Below are 19,330 nucleotides of genomic sequence, written 5' to 3'. Positions count from 1 at the left end.
CTGCTTTCATGGACAGCTTAGGTGAGAAAGTGGTGAATAATGTGCTCTGGCTGGCTCATGTGCTCTCACTGCCTGATCTATGAATGGGCTAACACTTCATTCTGACAAGGTGCAAACACTTTAAATATATTACAGGCAGCTAGAGTAGAAGCAAAGATTTCATTAAGATTTCTTTTTGAAACACAAGGTGTTACCAAAATAGCAGACTTCTATTAAAAAAGAAACATTGCTGAGAAAAATCACTTGTGAAAACCTTCGCTAAAGACAAATTAGAGTGAAAAGCCTAACAACAGCAACAGAAAGAAGCATAAGAGCTGAAGCTCTGGATGTTGTTGGGGAGTACACTGGGTGCAGGGAGCTTGGGGTGCAGCTGCAGAGGAGCTCTGTGGGACCCTGAGGCGGAGAATATGAAAGCTCTAGAATATGAGGCTCTAAATGAAAATAATTACCCATTTATATTCGCACCCTGTGCCCAACAAAGGGCACAGACACATGTGGCCCAGCCAGGTGAGGGACACCCAGGGACAGAGCAGGAGCTGAGGGCTTGGGGGGATTAGCAAGACTTGTGCCTGCCTGGACTGTGAGGGAATAAAAGCCCAGGGGATGCTTTGTTCTGGGGCCCTCCTCAGAGGCACGAGCTCAGGCTGTTATTTTGTCATTGCACCAAGATTTAATTACTTTAAAAACTGGGATGTCCGTGACTCTGCTAAAGGACACCAGGTCTGGCTGTGAGTGGGGTGTGCAGGGAGTTGAGCAGGGTCCCTGTTGGGTCCCTGGGCCACTGCTGTGAAGGGGCTCTGGTGCCAGCAGGGAAAGTCTCTGGTGTTGGGAGCGTGACTGCCAGAGTGCCTCCTGAGTGGTCAGACTGGGAAGTTTCCTTTACAAAGTTTTAGATTTATGATCCCTGTAGGGAGCCCCTTGATCTGTGTTTTTACTCAGGCAGACCCTGTGGGTCATTGCTAGAGCAGATAGACAGGGACTGGGTGAGCCTTTGCCATGGCTCAGCATGGCCAAACTCACTGTCTGGGTCATACAATATGGACAGGTTGACAAAAAGGGGAGAGAGAGGGAGAAGAAAAGGGGAGAGTTTGTTGTTTATTCCAGTCAAAGCACTAGAAAAACATTAGCTGGTTTAGAGAGTAAGAATTAAAGTTTTGTGTGTTGCTCTTTATACAGGCACGAGAATTCCCTGGATTCACGACCTCTTTAGTAAGGCAAGCTACAGGCAACAGCTTTTTCTTATTTAGTCTTCTTTCCCCTCTGAGGCGGGAGGAGTAAGGAGCTGATGAGCAGCACCTGGGACACCTCTGTCTAGACAGGTCTGTTTGCTTTTTATGGGAGAAATTATTTTTTAGCATCCGTGTGTGTACAGTTCCTGATGCAACAGAAGCATCTTTTTGATGCAGAAGCCATACAAAGAAATAACATTTCATTACAACCCATTATGATTTACAGGCTCTGAGGGGGAAAAAATGAGTGCCAGAAGCTTATTGGTAAGGGAGGTCAGGCAAGGAGGAAGCTGCAGGAAAAGCTATCAGTTATCCCTTATTGTCTTTTGAAGAAAGTCTCCAAGTATTTGCAATCTTCTTCCTCAGAAGGAAAGCAAAGTGATCTGTTTCTGTTTATGAGGTCTGGAATAAACACCTATTTAACATGTTCGGCCATTAAGAGGATAAGTAGGGCATAAACATCTATGCAGGCAAATGGAAGACAGAGTAAGGAATTTCTAGTGAGACTTTGGTTGGTTGGTGTTTGGTTTTATTTGTGTCTTTGCATTTAAATGCATTTGGGTTATAACAGAACACTTAATTCTTCCACTGTAAATGTACCGGAGAGCATGTACAAAACAGTAGTGAAGTTTTGGGTGCTTTATCGTCCTTTTTGTAGGTGCAAAACCGTGTTTTGGACCTCCTAACCATCATGGGTTTCTTGTTTCCTGATCTCATCCTCAGTTGTGATTCATCCTTTAACAGGCTGTTCTGAGGCTATGATTGAGTTTAACATTGTTTGATACCCTGTTGTTCTGATGGCTTCATGTTTGAGCACTGGCAGCCATAAGCGCAGATTCCCCTCTTCGTTACCATCTCCATTTAGGTTCTGTGCTCTTGGCACATGGGCACCAGCAGATGCCAGCAAGTGTAAAGGCACTTGTGTACCAGTGCCCTTAAGAGGAGGGACTTTTTGTAGAAGAGGCACAGCTCGCAAACTGCCCATCTAAACTCATTTTGCTTGGCACTGAGGAAACTGGCTCCATCCTGGGCGAGCAGGCGCCGTGCCACGGCAGCAGATGGGGCTGAGGGAGGGGAGCACTCGGGAAACCTTGTCCAACCACCATGTGCATGTGTCTGAGGGCAGGGTTCCCAGCCAGCAGCCTCGGAATGGCTCCCTGTCCTCAGCTCCCAGCTCCAGTTTGAATGGCTTGGTGATAGATTTTTAAGATGTCAGTCCCAGTTTCAAAATGTGGTGTGGTTCTATTGCTCTTGACAAAATTATTTCAGCCTGAATGGTGCACTTATGCAGCATGGCCTGAGAATTGTAACCAACAGACTCACAGAATTATCCTAATATTTGTGTGATACCATAACCAGTATGCTCTGTTTAATATTTTGTAGCATATTCTCCATAGTAGGTCACCTAAAGAAAGTTAGAAACTGTCTCATGCAGGTGGTAAAAAAATCACAAGCTAAATACAGGGGTTGTTACAACCATTTCAAAAGAGAAACAAATATGTTCACCTAAGTTTGTTTGTGGCACTAGTGGAAAAGGCAATGTTAAAAATTAAATAATATTGCAATCTATAATTACCTGTCTATTTCTTACCTCAGTCACAACAGTGCTATGTTTTTGAGGCAGAACAGGAGTTGAGCATTTTGTGGAGCTGGTTGCTACACCTGTGATCCAGCAGGGCTCCTGAGTGCCCCCTTTTATCACCTGATAAAAGCCCTGAACCCACATTCTGAGTCATATGTTGTCTATTTCAGTGACAAATACTCGAGGAATAAAAAGCCACGATTGATTCCACTGATGTGGGTATGTAAGCAATGAGGCAACCCTTCAACCATAAGACCAGTGAGTGCAAGACAAGAATTCTTTCAAACTTCATTTGGTAGATATTGCTTTACAAAAAGCACAATCATCCTAGAGGTACTGCATATTCTGGATAAAGCCATTTTATCTTCTTGAACTGCTGTAAGAACGAGCTTAACATTAACACTGAGGCTGGAGTGACAGGAACAGCAAATTAAAATCAAAAGAAGCAAACAATGTGTAGACTGACTCATGATATTCCTTGATCTGTCTATAGTTGTCACACAGGGCAGTTGTTATTCTCATCAAAACAATTTAATGACATTAATATCAATGTGGTGGCATCATTTGTTTTTGTGATGTTTTGTCACTTCAAGAGAGGTCATTTTTCATACCCTCACTCAAGTACCAAAGTAAGTAGGATAACCATATTTTTTTTATTAAGAAAAAATATGGTTACCCTGCTTACTTTATTAAAAAAATATAATATAAAAAATAATAATTTTCTTGAAGGGTAGAAATACTTGGGACCTGACTGGTACAGTTTTTTGATCTGTTTTGTTTGGTGTTTTGTTTCTTTTAATCGGTTCCCAAATGACAATATCATTGGGATATAAAGTCACCAGGAGAGAGGAGACTTTACATCCATAAAGTTATGTACAGCAGTAATTGCCCTGACAGTAATAAAGTTAGTTACTGAAATTAGTAAAATTAAGTACAAAGATATAGGCTTAAGAGGAGACTTTGCAATCACTATAATGTACTCTTAACTTATGCCTGGTGTCAGTCTCTGCTGAAAACTCCAGGGAGAAATTTGGGATGTCCCGTTGCTGGCAGTGGCATGGGCTCTTCCTGTGTGTCCCCAGCATTGTCCCTGCAGCCTCTGCCACTTCCATGGGCTAGGAAAGCATGGATGTGCAGGTCCCTATAGGTAGTTTTCAGGAAAAAAGCATCAAGTGAAAACAGTAATTGTATTTTGGGACCAGCGGGGCCCTGAGGAGACCTTGGATCTTGTTTGGTTGGTGTCACTCGGCTTAATTCAGCAGTTTCATTTTGCAGTGTAGGCAAGTCTCCGGGGTGGATTGCATTGCAGGTACATAGGGCTTGGAATGAGGTTTTCAAAAATCCCCATATGATCTGTTCAGGTAGCAGAGATCAACATCCTAATACCCTCATACATTTGGCTTTTTTTTTTCTCTTCAGGGCAGAAGGATTTCAAATATTATACCAAACCTCTGGTTACCTGTCAGAAAATGCTTTCCTTGGGAAATATAGAACAAAACCAAACTTTAACAAAGCTGCTGAATTTACTTTCAGCTTTGGGATTCACTGCAATACCCCTTACACAGGTCCTACATTTTGTGTAGCACAGAACCATCCATAACAACAGCGAGGAATTGACTGGGGATCTGCTTTCCTCTAATACTGGCAAGAAAAGGGAAAGCTGAGACCAGTTAGGGCAAAGAATACAATCCCAGCTAAAAAAAATAAATCCTCTCCTGTTTTAATAATACTTTGATTTAAATGCGTTGCAATGTATTTCTTGTAGCAGGAGAGCACCAACACATTGCATTGCCCTTGCTGACTGAATGGTAATTAATGCCCATTCATAGAAATATATTGATAATATGTTTAGCTTGCATAGTGAGAGCTAGCATATTATTTTTGGATGGGGACTTTTTTTTGGCCTTTGGAGTGGTACTGCATATTGAGGTTTTATTTCCCTCAGCTATTCCATTACCAGAATGAAATGCCAGCAGTTAATAGGATGGCAGAGTAAATGTCACAAGCTGAAGGGACCACAGGAATGTGGATTTGCCACATGTAGGAGCCGTGTTTTATTACAGCGCAATGTGGAATTTATGAGCATTGCTATAATATTCTAGATATGCCTCTCTGGAAATATCTGATATATATCAGTGCTAAAAGTCAGTATACTGCAAAATCAGCTCCCTCCTGCTCTCTGTACCTTTCTTAGATGCTCTGAAGCTATATAGTCCCAGTAATGTACTGTCAACTAAAGCAGGTAGAACCAGCCCCTGCATATTATTTATTGGCCTGTGGATGCAGATTGCAAACACACTTTATTACCTGCTAATTTACCACCTGCTGGCTGAAGGATGGCCAAAGTCTACTATTTGTTTTATAGGAATTCATTATGCCATTAACCTTTCACTCCTGTAGGCCACGAGCAAGAATCTCCTCAGTTAAATCACTCCTGTAATAATGCACTACAAATGAAAACAATGATTTATTGCACCCCACAAAGACTAATAAACATAAATTATATCCTAATGCTCTGTGTGTTGCAGATGATTGTGTGCACAACTAGTTACTCTTTCCAAAAATTGTTCTGGTCCCCTCTGAAACTTTTTACTAAGAATCGTGCCCATTTTGGTGCTTCAGGGAACATTTTCACATTTTGCTTTGTAATAACAGAGATATCATCAAAGATGATGTGGTTTCTGTATTTAGTTATTTTTTAAGGAGGAAGAAGAAAAATAAAGGGTAAAGCAGCAGCAGTTTCCCCCTCTCCTTTCAGCTATTACTGCTCTCCTGTGTGGACGGCAGTGAAGGCATGACGTGTAGTCCAAGGGTGATCCAAAGAGACATTTATATCCCTCCTTCTCCAAGTCATAGCAAAACTTTCTGCACATTTTCTAGAGCTTCAATAAATGTTTTGTGGCAGTGTACTGCTGCAGTGAGTGCAGCATGACACTCTATCAGTTCTGTATTTTCTGCACCTTTCTGATAGCCTAAAAAATCTGTCCTACCCATTTCAAGCATTGCCAATTAAAAAAAAAAATCCTCTGCAGTATGTGACATTCACCTTGATACCAGTGACATTCAGAGAGCCTGCTGATTTTTAAGCTAGTGATTAAGAACTGTCTGAAATAGTTTCACACATGGTTTGTAAATCCTCAGTCAGAGCTTTTCCATCAGTGCCGCTGTTAAATATTTCTCCTTGGCTTTGCAGGTGTATTAACAAATTCCTTTGCAGGAACTCTCTGTCTTGAAAATGAAATAATCTCTTTCCTCTTGTAAACATTTATTTTCTACAAATACAAGAGCTGCTAGCCAATGCCTATAATGTAGCACAATTGTGCACCAGATAGAGGTCAAGCTAGAACATAACCAAAAAACAAAAAATCCAGAAGTTTTCCCCCTCAGAAAATTCACTGGTCCCTTGTGCTTACATGAAATGCAGAAGTTTAAATTATCTTATCAGAATGGCAACATCTATTTACATAATTTCAATTGATCACATAAAGCAGCAATTGACAGGGTAGTCTCTGTCCTGTTTAAATAAATGCTGTGTGTCTGAAAGGGTTGCAGAAAATAAGGGCATTTATTCTGTTTATTTCCAGAATAGAGTTGGTACAGCTGATTTAAATCCTCATGACAGTTTGTACCTACTGGGGGTAAGGGGGAGAAGAACAGTATCAAGCTCCTCTGAATCTCAAAGTTATTGCCATCATGCTCTTAGTGATATTTTGCTCCTTTGATATTTTTTAGCTATGGAGTTGGATTGCAAAATAAGAAGAAAGAAAAAACTGCAAGGAGTTCCTGCAGCCATGACTGCAAGCAGCAGCAATCCCAGTGTGCCCTGACCTGTAGGAAGGCTGTTGTCTGGAAGGTAGGCAGCCTCTCATCATTTGGCTGAGTTGCCACTTGCTAAATAAAACCTCTTTTCTTGAAGGCTTGTTTTGCAAGGCCTCCTCAGCTCTGACTCAAAACTGTACACAGGAGCACAGGGTGCAGTCCTGTTAATCGTGTGGATGGAGGGTAGCAATGGCATTAAGCACTCCCATGGGCACTGGGCACTTCAATCTGTATGGCTTGTTCTAAATCCCAGCTAGCAGTGCTTTGTAGTTTGGGTCAGAATTTGGATTAAAAATCTTGGTTAGCAACTCTAAATGAAAATAATTACCCATTTATATTCCTGCCACTAAGGCTGAGTGTTATGTTCAGGAGTAACACCCAAGGAGCCCAGAGGACAAGACCCTTGGGCAGCTGCACAGCTCTGCCCAGAGCCTTCCTTGGATTAAGTGCACTTCTAGATCATTTGGTAGGCAATAATCCAGTTTAATCATATGCTTGAGGCAGAGGAAATTACTTAAATTAGAATCTATTTATTGCTAGTGTGATCAACTTATGTTCATCGTGTAGCTCGTTTATTTAAGGGGGACTCGGCCACTGTGATCTATGTACTAATAATATTAGTGTTTACTTCTTTATCTGAAAAAATAGAGGTGGTCAGTGGCTCAACTGCAGTAGTTCATATCAGATCCTGGGTCAGGGTCACAGCTGAGTTGTTGAAAGACTTTGTTCTTTTGGTTTCTTGATTTTCAGAGAAAAATTTTTGCACTCACACTTATTCTTCTTTCTTCTGTCCCACTCATCCAACACTTCTTGATAACTTCTGTATTTATTGGCCTGTTTCAAGCAAAGTTGGCAGCTCTGCCTGAGCTGGGGTCTCATAGCTATGAAGTGCCAATGGTTTTCATTAAAATCACTGTTTTGGCATGTGCTGTAGTGTGCCTTTGGTGAAAGTGGAAATGTTCCTTGTTCTTCCTGCCAGCAGCCTGAGTACCCACACGGCTCTGGGCACAGCATCTGTGTCTGGCAAGTGAGGGAGCAAGTAAAGGTGCACAGAAGAAGCTGAGGACCATTTGGGAGTCCTGCTAGGAAAAAGAGGGAAGTGGATGTTTGTTTGTCATGACAGAGGAGGAGTTGGGAAGAGTGGGATCAGCAGGTGAGATGGGAGGCAAAGGAGCTTGATTTGCAGTAGTAACTGGGTTAACAGTTTACAGACAGCATAGAAGATGGATGTCTCAGATGTGCAGGAAATCAGGCTTCATTAGTTCTGCTCCTTGCAGAAAAACATGTTATTAATTGCCTTTGGTCTCCAGGGGAACCACTGGCCTCGTTTGAAACTATTCTGCTGCTTATTGTCTGAGCGCTGAGGCATGCTCTGAACAGAGGGATGTCTTTGATGCTGATAGATCAAACTCTGCACTGAAATCTGCTGAGATGAGGAAGCCTGAATCAGCAAAGCCAGCTTTTAAGGAAACAGAGATCCCTCTGTGGAATAACGAAACAAGTGCTGCTAGAGGCTGGAAATATGAAGTCTGTGCTCTCTAAAGCTCAGCACTCTCTGGGGCCCAGCCAGCAGCCTGGAGGACAGAAGAGAAATTACTTGAGGATTTCCATCCAAGGAGGAAAGGAGCCCTAAGTGACTGTGTGTAGGAGTGCATGGACAGCCTGATATGATGTGTGGTTAATGCCTGTTCCCATGCTCGCATGCTTGGAATACACAAAGCAGCAGCATTAGCAAATGCTCTGCAGTGATAGGAAAAATTGCCTGGGACTTTATTTTCCTCTAACTCCTAATACATATTGAACCTGTATATTTAGTTTAAGGCTTTCCACCTGTCCTTTTGGGTAAGAATTCTGACACTAAGAACTATTTTCTGCACGGATGAAGTCCAAGTCACAAGTTTGTTTAATCTCTTAAATCTCTTACTGCAAAGATCTGTGAGGGCAGAAAAAACATTGCATCATTTTTGGAGAAGTAGTTCCCAGCTCTGATTTTGTTCTTCAGCTCACATCCTGCCTGTCTTTGCCTTTTTTCTTCCACTGTAATAACCTGATATAGGTCTGATTATTGCTTGCAAAGGTAGCCAGTTTGTAGATGTGCCTGCCGGAGGTGTGTGACCTAAATGACTAGATGCTGCTAATTTATGTGGAAACACATTTATGTGCATGAACCCATGCTCTGTACTTCTCCAGAGGAGTAGGGTACATTTGCCTCTGTGAGTTTCTCTGGATCTTCTGTGATGAAATTTTCAACTGGGTGGGCTCTGGTTTAGTGCTGCAAGCTTGTGATGCAGTTATCTAAACCCCAGGCAAGTTTCACACAGCAACTGCAGTGTTCACTGCTCATGGGTGAGGAATTGTGAAGAGGTTTTGGATGAGATAGAGACAGGGCCTCTGAGTTTTTTAGATGATACAGATGATTTTTACTATCTTGTGCATAGGCAGGAAGGGTGAGTTTGGCTCACATCTTCACAGCATGGTTCAGAAGGTCACAAGACCCCTAGTGATAAGACTTTTTAAGGATTTATTGACCAGTAAAACACTGCCAACAAGGATATTTAGGTTTGTGATCCAGTCCTTAAATATTTTGTCTTATGGACTCATGCTACAGTTTAAACTTTCTTAGCCAATCATGTTATGACACACAGACCTACAGTAACTGTACTCTAAAACTCCAAACTTTCTTCTACTTACCTTAATGTGTCTCTGCTTTAAACTGTAAATCCACATTCTCTCTTCTAACACCTACGTTTGGAAGCCTTTTCCAAGGTCTCAGATCAAATCCAGTGTTTAATTCTAAGCTTTGGCTTACAGGCCCAGTGTTATGAGAGTTCCCTGCATTTCGGATTCCAACACTCATTCTGCTTCTGAAGGAGCAGCTTGAGCAGAAGCAATAACACACAAGTGAAATTTGGTTTGAACCACTACTCTCTTTGACAGAATTCGTGTAACAGGAGAATATTTTTGAAGGAGTGGATAGGCATAAAGCATACACTGCATGTACAGAGCAACACGTGACTGACTGGTTTTCTTAATGGATTGGGTTTTAACCCAGTACAGTTGATAATGGTGTTTAAATTTTAGTTGCTATGTCAAAATTGTCTAACAGGAGAGGTTTCAATTATATGGCAGCATAATTACATGTTCTAGAAATGTCTGGACATTCACTTAGTGCCGTGGTCTGGTTGACAAGGTGGAGATTGGTCAAAGGCTCGACCTGATGATGTTGGAGGTCATTTCCAATCTAAGTGATTCTTTGTGATAATAGCTTAGGGGCAAAAGAAATTTGGGAAGATTAGTCAGTGGAATACTTATTTTGTGGGAACTTTGGAAAGGCATTAAAGCAGACAAGTACATTAACAAACTTAAAGTAAGCTTTTTATTACTTAATATTTTTTCACCAAAATTCAAAGCTTTGGCACTCTAAGTAAAGCAGAAAGTGGAAATCTCAGCAGCGCTGCATTAATTTTTCAAGCCCTAATGTGCCAGACAGGGAATAAGTTATTACATCTATTGCCCTCTGGGAGGAAGAATGAAAAGCACAAAAATGATTCTTCTCTGTTAAGATGGAATAACTGGATAATAGCTGATATAAGCAACGGCGTTGCTGCAGAAAAGCTTACAGCAGCTTGTGTGTCATCATTAGGAGTGAACATTCCTCTGTATAACTAGTGTAGCAAGATTAAGAAACATGGCAGGCCTTATTTGTTCTTCTCATGGGGCCTTTTACAATTATGGGGGAATTTCAAGTGAGTGCCTCGTGTGCAGCTGCTGATGATCTGTGTGAGACACTCCTTTCTTCCCGCTGAATTCTGAGCCCATAGACATTGCTTTCCGGATCCACAGGCAGAAATACAGTTGTCCATGGCAAGTTTATGAGAGCAATATGGCACTTCAAGCCGTGGTGCCTCTAGGCAGGTTAGGGATTTGTTTGCCACGAGCCTGGCTCTTGGGTGGGCTCCTGGAGATGATGAACTGAGTCCATAAAATCCTAGTCCTGCTGACAGGCAGTAACACTTGCTAAGTTCTTTGGTGACTTGTTTTCCAAGGGAGAGCCCTGGAGGCTTCTTATTAATGGTTGTCTTCTCTGTAAATACACTCATAAAGCTTTCTAAGTATTGTGATAACATGGCAAGTAAACAATGATAACCCCAACAGAAAATATGGGAATTACTTGTGTGTCCATGAGCTCACCTGGGAATGAAAGTACCAAAGCACCATCCCCACGCTTCACTGGTGCCTCGAGCTAAATATCTCACTCTTTTGTCATCCCCAAGAGGTATGGAAGGCTTCAGTATCAGGGCATGGAGCCAAAGAAGAAAAACAATGTGGATTTTTAGAAGGCTCTTTATCTGCCTGTCTCCTTGGAACATCAGATATTACAGTGGCATGTGGAACCGGGAAGGCATATGGACAAAAGGGATGAAAGCACTTTAGGCTCTCTCAAATCAATTCCTTTCATTGGAGAGAATATTAGAATGCAATGTGTAGATTTTTATCTTCACCTCTAATCGACCTTAGTACAGCCCTATATAACATGCTTTGTTGTGGGTGCTGCTGGCTTGTGAGTCAAAGAAAGCTCATTTCTGATGGAAGCAACTGCACTGAGGGTTTCCATGCACATTTCTCTCATTAAATCTGAACTGATTCTCTTTCTCTGGCCTTGTCAGGGGTTCATCTGAGGCCTGAGATACAGCAGGCTGTGACAATTTACTGTGCTGCGGGGTGTAATGCATAAACAATGGCTATTTTAAGGCTGATGTGAACTAATAGAGGAGTAAGTGCAAACTAAACCTTATGGAAACGTTGTGTCCCTGATTTATTGCAAACACCATCTAAGTGTATTTGTGTATTGAGGCAGACTAGGGGTAGTCCTCTACTGTTCCCTGCAAGAGTTCTTTAATTTTCTTAATGCTTTCATTTGCATTGAGCAATGCCAGGGGAGGTATCAGTATGTGGATTTAGCTGAAATCAGCTTTTTTAAATGTGGTTCAGCACTCTATTTAATTAAGGGTTATTGGAAAGCTTCCACCTCTTCTGTGTAGTCTAGCTATGCCTTAAGCCTCGTGTAGCTGATTTTTTAAAAAATTGTCACTAAATTGTGGCAGGTCATGTGCTCATATGACTTATACCAGCATTGTCCTTGAAAAGCCAGTGTAGCAATTCGATTGTGACATGGTTGGGAGTGAGGAATCCTCCTGGTCACACCTTTCCCAGCTTTGACAGTGTGTGACAGTGGTGCACCAGAGGTGAAATCATCTGTCTGTAAACACAGAACAAGCATGTGCCTGTGCTTTATTTGTAGTCTAGACATATACACAGCTAAAAAAAAAAAAAAAAAAAAAAAATTAATGCATCTGCTAGCTTGAAATTAGCCCTACATATGGGACTAAACATCGAACCCCCAAACTAGTCACAAATTAGTCTTTGATTCTTGAGATCTGTCTACCTTGAGAGGGGAACTGTAGTTAAAGGCAGCCAACAGCTCAGGAAAGGCAAGATCTGCAAGTGTTAAAGAGTAAAGCAATTTTAATGAGGGGAAGCTTTTCCATTGTGAAGGGTAATCTGTCTCAGAGGTAGATTAGCACTGACACATCCCCTTTAGACAAGAAGCTCAGAACTGACAGCAATTTGGAATTATGTCTGGAAATGCTGTCAACACCCCCACGTCATGAGGAAAAGAAACGTGGTCTCTTGGCTGCCTGCAGTTGCAGCCATCTGTTTGGATGGTGAAATCCTGCTCTGGGGTGGGTTGGAGTAGTTCACTAGGACTTCATGGTGCCAAGCAGCAGTAGCTTGAAAAGAGCAGACTGTGTAGCTCAACACACGCTGCAGCTTTTATTAGGAGCCCTCATTCTGCATGACTGCAGCATTGTCACAGACATCCTTGGTTTGCTGGCATGTGGTGATACTCACATGTCAAAGCAGAGGAGCAGAGACAAATAAAATGGATTTTGAGGGACTTTGTACCTGCCAAAATGCAGTGCAATGGGCACCTCAACCTTAAAATAGCATGGGATAATCCAAATGTCCTTAGGAGAGCCATCTCCTGAGATTTCTAGATGAATAGGAAAAATCACTGCCTTTTCACCACCCACTGAATCAGCTGGAATTATGGCATAAAATTGCTCAATCAATTCCAGAATGGGAGAAGTCAGTCAGAATACCTAATTACATGGCTATTGAATATGGACAGAGCACTCTTTTAAAAAAATAAAATAAATTGTAACTGTGTCACGGAAGTGAAGAGATCTGCATAGCTGGGAGGCAGTGCAGCTGTAAGGAATTTTATTCCTATGCTGTGTGGCTCACTTTTGTTGGACACTTAACAACAAAATTATTTCACTTTAGGAAAAAAGCAGCCAGTGATGATTATTTTACTAGGTTTTCAATATATTAATTCTGATTATTATCTTGCTTAACTTTTTTTTTTCATTTTTCCTAAAAGGTTTTTCAGAAAAAATAGGAAATACAGTAATATTTGTACCTAAATGAAGCAACAGTGCAGCTATCACCTTTAGCTAGAAGTGCAGTCATTGCATCACTGCTGTTCTCATTTGTGTTGTTGAGGAATTATTGTGTATAGCATTAGAGTCTTTTAAAATTAATGTCTAGTCCCACAGATTTCTGGAAACCCACCTTGCTGCCTCTGTAAGACAGATACAACATGCCTTTACAGGGCCCACAGGAGGAGACATTGTAGGTCATGTTGGACACAGATCTTCCCTTTGCCAAAAGACTGTGTTTTAAAGTGTGTTTTTTTTTCCTTTTAGCTAGAAAAAAAAAATGTACACGCTGCTTCATCCTTTCTTGTTCTAAAGTATTACATTTAGTCTTTCTGTCATAGTTCTGTTGTTATCTGTCTTTTCTCTAAGAATCCCAGTTTCTTACTGTCTTTACTCCTTTTTTTTTTTTTTAATAATTTTCTTCATTTCCTATATCCCTGATTTTTAACACAAGCATGCTGGCGACTGAATAATGCCACCACCAACTCCCAGACAAGTTAGAAGAAAGCTGATTTTTTTATTTATGCTTTGATAAAATTGTTTTGGTGTTATAAGACACAGAGAAGGTTTCTAACATCAACTCCCAAGTGATCTGCCTCTACCTAGACACAAGATTGAGCTGCAGAGCAGCAAACCCAGCAATGCTGGGAGACAACCGGGTTTGCCTGAGTGGTGCTAATGGGGAGGTTGGACCTCCAGGTATGTCTGGCTCAGCTGTGGCACACAAAGATGCAGGTGAAGAACCAGTCCAGCTCTTCCACAGTGACAAAGTGCCATTTGCCAGTGTCTGCTGGTGGTGACAAGGTGGCTTTCAGCTCTTCCTGCACGCTGGGCTGGAGGAGAGTGCTCCATCCCTGCTCTCCCTGTCAGCAGGGGTTCAGGTGAGAAGGTGCTCTCTCTCCCCTCAGCTGGCATTTGCCATGGTGAGGGACAGCCCGTGTCCAGGGCAGCAGTGCTCAAGCCCTGGGAAAATGGCTGCTCCATTGGGACAGTGGCCAGAGTGCCCTGGAAACCCTGCAAAGGGTTTGATTGTGTATTCCAGAGAATTATTGCATCTATTATTTCAGCCTTTTCCACTGTCACAATTTTCTGATGTTACTTATTGAAGCAAATACTCTCTGCTTCTCCCATTTCCAAGAACCTTTTACCCTTGGCTAGACAAAGGATGACATTGCCGTGTCACTAATCTTGCCGATTTCCACAGTGTTTGATAAATGCTTTGGAACAGATTTCATCACATCCAGCAGATTTAATGCTTCTTTAGATAAGGCAAGTGCCTAACAGTAACACTTTCCTCAGTCAATTCAACTACAAGTAAATACTGTGTGTGATTACAGGATTAAATCTGAAGCAAAAGCCTGGTTTTGTAAGCAGCTAAAAACTCTTGTTGAAGCTCTTCTTTCTCTCACTTGCTGTAGAAAAGGGAGTCATTTTCCCTTGACAGGTTTTCAGTTATAAAAATTGATTGTATGCTTAAAAAAATAGGTTCTTGGGAGAGCTTTAATTTCCTCTTGAAAGGATCATTTTTTTAAATGGAAGTGCACTTGATTTTGGAAAATCTCAATTTTATTTATTCCAAATCTCCCTGCAAATCTGTTTTTCCGCTCAATCCATTTTTCTTTTTCAGACTTGTGAAAGTTGCCATAGCTACCCATAAATTGCTGATTTTTTTTTCCCCCAATTAAATCTCAGTAGTTATGAAGAAAGATGTTGTTACTTTTAGCAATAAGAGATTTCCTCTTCAGCCCCTCACCCCCTTGTTGATTGTGTCTATTAAAGCAGCAATATTTCTCTGACTCATCCTTACCCGATGATTCAGAACCTCAGACATGAGACTCCATACGCAGAAATTACCGCAGTGGGTGTTAATATCTGTGTGGGAAAGGATAAAGCTTGGAATCTATAATGCCCAACATGTTACATGAGGCTCTGAGAAAGCATTCCTATTGCCTAATGTGGCCCTCCACAATTTAACACTGGACAGGGACCTCAAAGCTGCTCCCCAGCACTGGAAGGGTCTCAGCAGTTGCAGGTGTTCCCCAGAGACTCTGATGCCTTGTGAAGGCTGACCTAAACCAGAGACTAGGCAGAGTTACAGAATAAAGCAGGGATTTATTAAAAGACCTCAATAAATCCACTTTGGGCAGCACAAGAGCCCAGCCAGGGCTACACCCAAGATGAACCAAAATGGTCACAAAATGGACAACTGGTCACAGTGTCTCTCACTTTTATAAGTTCTGCTCCATTTGCATATTGGAGAAGCCTCATGCTGGATTCTGTACCACACAGGTGGTCTCACTCCTTGTCCTCCATGACTTTTATGCAACGTGCACAAAGTGGGATATCCATTCACAGGGATATGCAGTTTAACATAGCAGGGAAGTAGAGCTCAAGGTGAGCTTGCAGTCCATTTGCTGCCCTTGGCTAACTTTCTTCCATAAGCCTAAGAACCAAGAACTTTGCTATCGATCCCACTGAACGAAGTTAACAAAATTTTTATTATTTCCTCAGAGAAGAGAAAGCCACAGCAGTTCAACTCTCTCTCCTCTCAGACAGTTCAATTTTTAATTCAATAGTTGAAGCAAACAGAAAGCCTTCCTTACACAGTTTAGGGATGACATATCACACCAAGCATAGCCCAAAACGCTGTTGGAGTGGATTCCTAAGACTTATCAGACTTCCCAAGTCATGATTTACCCTGGCACTCCCTTGAAAATTTCAGCAATGAATCAAACTTTCTGTTTCTACATAAATAGAGCAGGGGCACTCAAGAAATCATCTAGTTTGTCTCAGATGATGAACAGATGAGGGAAATACCATCCCAAATTTGAGAGCTGGTTCACAAGGTGAGAGCTTTAGTCCAAGTCTGATGCTTTAAGGAAGCTGCACAGCAAGGCAGGATTTGAGGGCTGTGTCACTGTCTGGGTAACACTGATTAATTATATGAATATTTCTATGACATATTTCTTTGGAAAATGCAAAGGAATCATATATTCTTCCCTGTGAGGGTGGGCAGGCCTTGGCATAGGCTGCCCAGAGCAGCTGTGGCTCCCCATCTCTGAAAATGTCCAAGGCCAGGTTGGATGGGGCTTGGAGAAACCTGGGATTCTGGAAGGTGTCCTTGCCCATGGCAGGGAGGTGGAATGAGGTGAGCTTTGAGGTCCCTTCTAACCCAAATCTCCATCATCCTATGGCATAAACAAATGTTGCTTTTGAAGTGCCCAGCATGGTTCCCAGTGTGCTGTGCTATGGGCAAAACCGACAGACACCATCTTTTCGGATGTGTTTTCTATACACACCGGTGCAAAGGATAGACAAACACCTGGATATACCAGCACTGGATTTGACATCTCTTCAATTAAAAAAAAAAATTCATATATGTGGAGTTCTTCATAAAGCAGTATCCAAGTAGTCTTGGCTGTAACTTGATCTACAACATACATAGGTTTTAGAAATGTTTGCAGTGCTCACAGTATAATCAGCAGCATCTAAAGCCCCTTGGAAAGGTGTAGGTTGCTGGTGTAAAAGGGCCTTTCTGAAAAATGTGTGGTATTTTCTTTTTGAGAGATGAAATAACTTACTAAAATACTGGGATTAAGTCCTTTATATAATTTTAAGGGAAGTGAAGTCAGTTTTGTAGTTAATGTTCTTTGCAAGGATTGTATCTGTTTTAAGTGATGGTTTATTTTATTGTTTTTTTCACGCTGTCATGCAGGTACCCAAGGTAAACCCTTCCCTAGATGACTAGAGCACCTCCATTCCATTTGTGCTGGACTTCCCTGGTTAGTAGAGAACATGATCTTCAGTTCCCTGGAACAAGTGCAGGCATGTCATTAAAGCTGAATATTTGAATTAAGCAATTCTGGAACTAAAAACCTGCTGAAAAACACTCATCTCAAATTTAAAATGCCAATAGCAACAGTGCTGTTATTTATCTATTTTTCCTATAATTATTTTCTCATCAAATGTGACAGGCTAAAGTGTGTGGCCTGGAAGATATCTCAAATTTTGCCAAATTTAAAGTGCATGGTAATCTCAACATTGCCAGAGTGGAATTTTATGCTATTTCATCCCTTTGCTCACATGGTTTGTCACTATTTAATTTGGAAAACTGACTGATCCCTTTCCTCTGATGTCTGTTTTCACCATCTTCATATCTTCAGGAAAAAAAAAGAATCTGTAAGAATTTTTCAAATAAGTAAGGCTTGTAGGGTTTTGGGAATCTCATCTTACCCTTTAGATGTTTGACAGACTGAAGAATATATTCATGTATAACAACAAAAGGAAATGATGATACATCTTCTCTCCTCTGAAATACTGTCTACTTAAAATGAGTCTTTTAAAATGAACACTGGGAAGAAACCCTTGTAAAAAGATTATTTTCTTTTGACAAGGTATAAAGTTGCTTTCTCTATTTCTTTTTTTAAGAAAAAGGAACAAATTCATTTTTTCCTTTTTAGACTAATTTCAGGTGGATTAGAAGGAATATAATGGCTTAATTATTTGCATGGTAATTTCTGCTTTTCTGCAGGAGAGTGAACATGTGTATATGAAAACCTTTATTAATAATTCCCAGGTGTGTGGCAGAAAAACAATCTGTGCCAGTCAAAGTATCCAAGTTATTTGTTTCATTACATGCAATATAATTGCATTTTATCCTTCTGGTTTCAAGAGACGAATCTTGTAATGCACTTCTTTTTACTAGATGCTACATAGAGGGTGTATTTGAGCTTCAGTAAGTGAATTTTGAATTTTTTTATGGAACATCAGTTTGCCCAGCTGTGCCAAATCCTTTCTAGGCAATGATATTCAGATCTCACTCTGGATTCTGAGTTGAATGACACTGGCTCTAATACTTTTGCTCAAGTTGTGCTTTCAAGGGCACTACCAGGAAAGCTGAAGTTATAAATGTGGGGCAGCAATCCCACCTAGGCAGGGCTTTTCTTTCTCTGCCTGAATGGCAGCAGGGAGAATGCAAACAGGGCTACAAAAAGCAAATCACTTCCCTGAGGAAGAGCCACACACCACAATAGCCTGTCCTACCTTGTAAGGGCCTCTGTTGCTGGCCACACACAGGTGCTTAATTGGGACAGCAACACCAAGGTCAGAAGGTTGTTGGGTTTTTTCAGACAGATCCAGGTGAGTGGGTGGGACCAGGCTGGAATTACCCTGACCAGCTTCACTTGGCCTAGAGCTGCAGCCCAGCAGCCCCACAAGGTTCTTACAGCCTGAAGGCTCAGATTTGGGTAGAACTGGTTTGAGGATATCTGTTCCCCTTCCTTTGCTGAGTTATTGTTTGGATTTCCTGGGCTGACTTGGCTGAGAATCACGGGATGGGTTTTGGTGCTGTCATCATCCTGGCTCTGCTCTCCCGGATCAGGAGCCCCACCTGTAAGATCAGTCCCCCTAGTTTTACGTACAGAGCAATGGAGTGGCTTAATATAAACTGATTTTCTTAAACACAAAGCAGGAAAAATGTGTATTGCCTCTTCCAGAGCTTAGATTTTAAACCTCTGCTTGGAATTTAACAGGCTTGGTAGCAGTTGGTGGCTCTTCAACAAGTGCCATAGCATAGCTGTCTGTCTTCAGTGAAATACAAATCACCTGAACTTTTGTACTGGATTCAAATGAAGTGTGGTCAAGTAATACATCACTGTGGAAGGTGTAATGGCTTAGTATTTCAAGATAATTTTTATGTGTATGGGAAAGTCAAATGATCTAGTTAGTACCTCACACAGTGTTTTTTCTTCTGAAACAGATGCAAGCCTAACATGTGCAGATTCAATTCACCACCTACTTAAATGAATCAGATTTGGTGGGAAAGTCACTGAGCTTGCTCTTCTGAGAGCTGTGTGAATGTAAACTGTCAGGAGGCTCCAATTCCCTTATTTCTGAATGAGTGGGGCACACACTGTTCTTCCTAGGGATGAGGAGAGTCTTTAGACAGATTTTTTTTAAACGCCCAGCCTCTTTAAAATACCAATATAGAAACCAGGTTTCTAGGGACAATCCTTGCACGTTGTTTTCTGGCTTTTGTCAGGCCCAAGATTTGATCCTAGCTAATACAAAAGCCTGAAAATGCCTACTTCTTTCTGCTAAAGGCAGTTTACTCTTCATAGAGCCCAAGTTTTCTGTGATTTGAGCAAAGTTCCTTTCTAACCAGGCTGGCTTTCCCTCAGGAAGAAAAGCCCCACTGT

General features: G+C 41.4%; 1 protein-coding gene across 3 annotated transcripts in view; it reads left to right on the top strand.

Moving 5' to 3' along the window:
• Positions 1-19,330, top strand: part of ZNF804A (zinc finger protein 804A) — a 229,914-nt gene that overhangs the window by 169,503 nt on the left and 41,081 nt on the right. For all 3 annotated transcript variants that reach the window (XM_072931621.1, XM_072931619.1, XM_072931618.1), the window contains one exon: positions 6,544-6,664. The gene's annotated coding sequence lies outside the window, so the exon portion shown is untranslated. The remainder of the gene's footprint in view (positions 1-6,543; positions 6,665-19,330) is intronic.

Source organism: Taeniopygia guttata, chromosome 7, assembly GCF_048771995.1.
Source record: "Taeniopygia guttata chromosome 7, bTaeGut7.mat, whole genome shotgun sequence".
NCBI lineage: Eukaryota > Metazoa > Chordata > Aves > Passeriformes > Estrildidae > Taeniopygia > Taeniopygia guttata.
The sequence above is the reverse complement of the archived record's forward strand: the minus strand, read 5'-3'. Positions and strand labels throughout refer to the sequence as shown.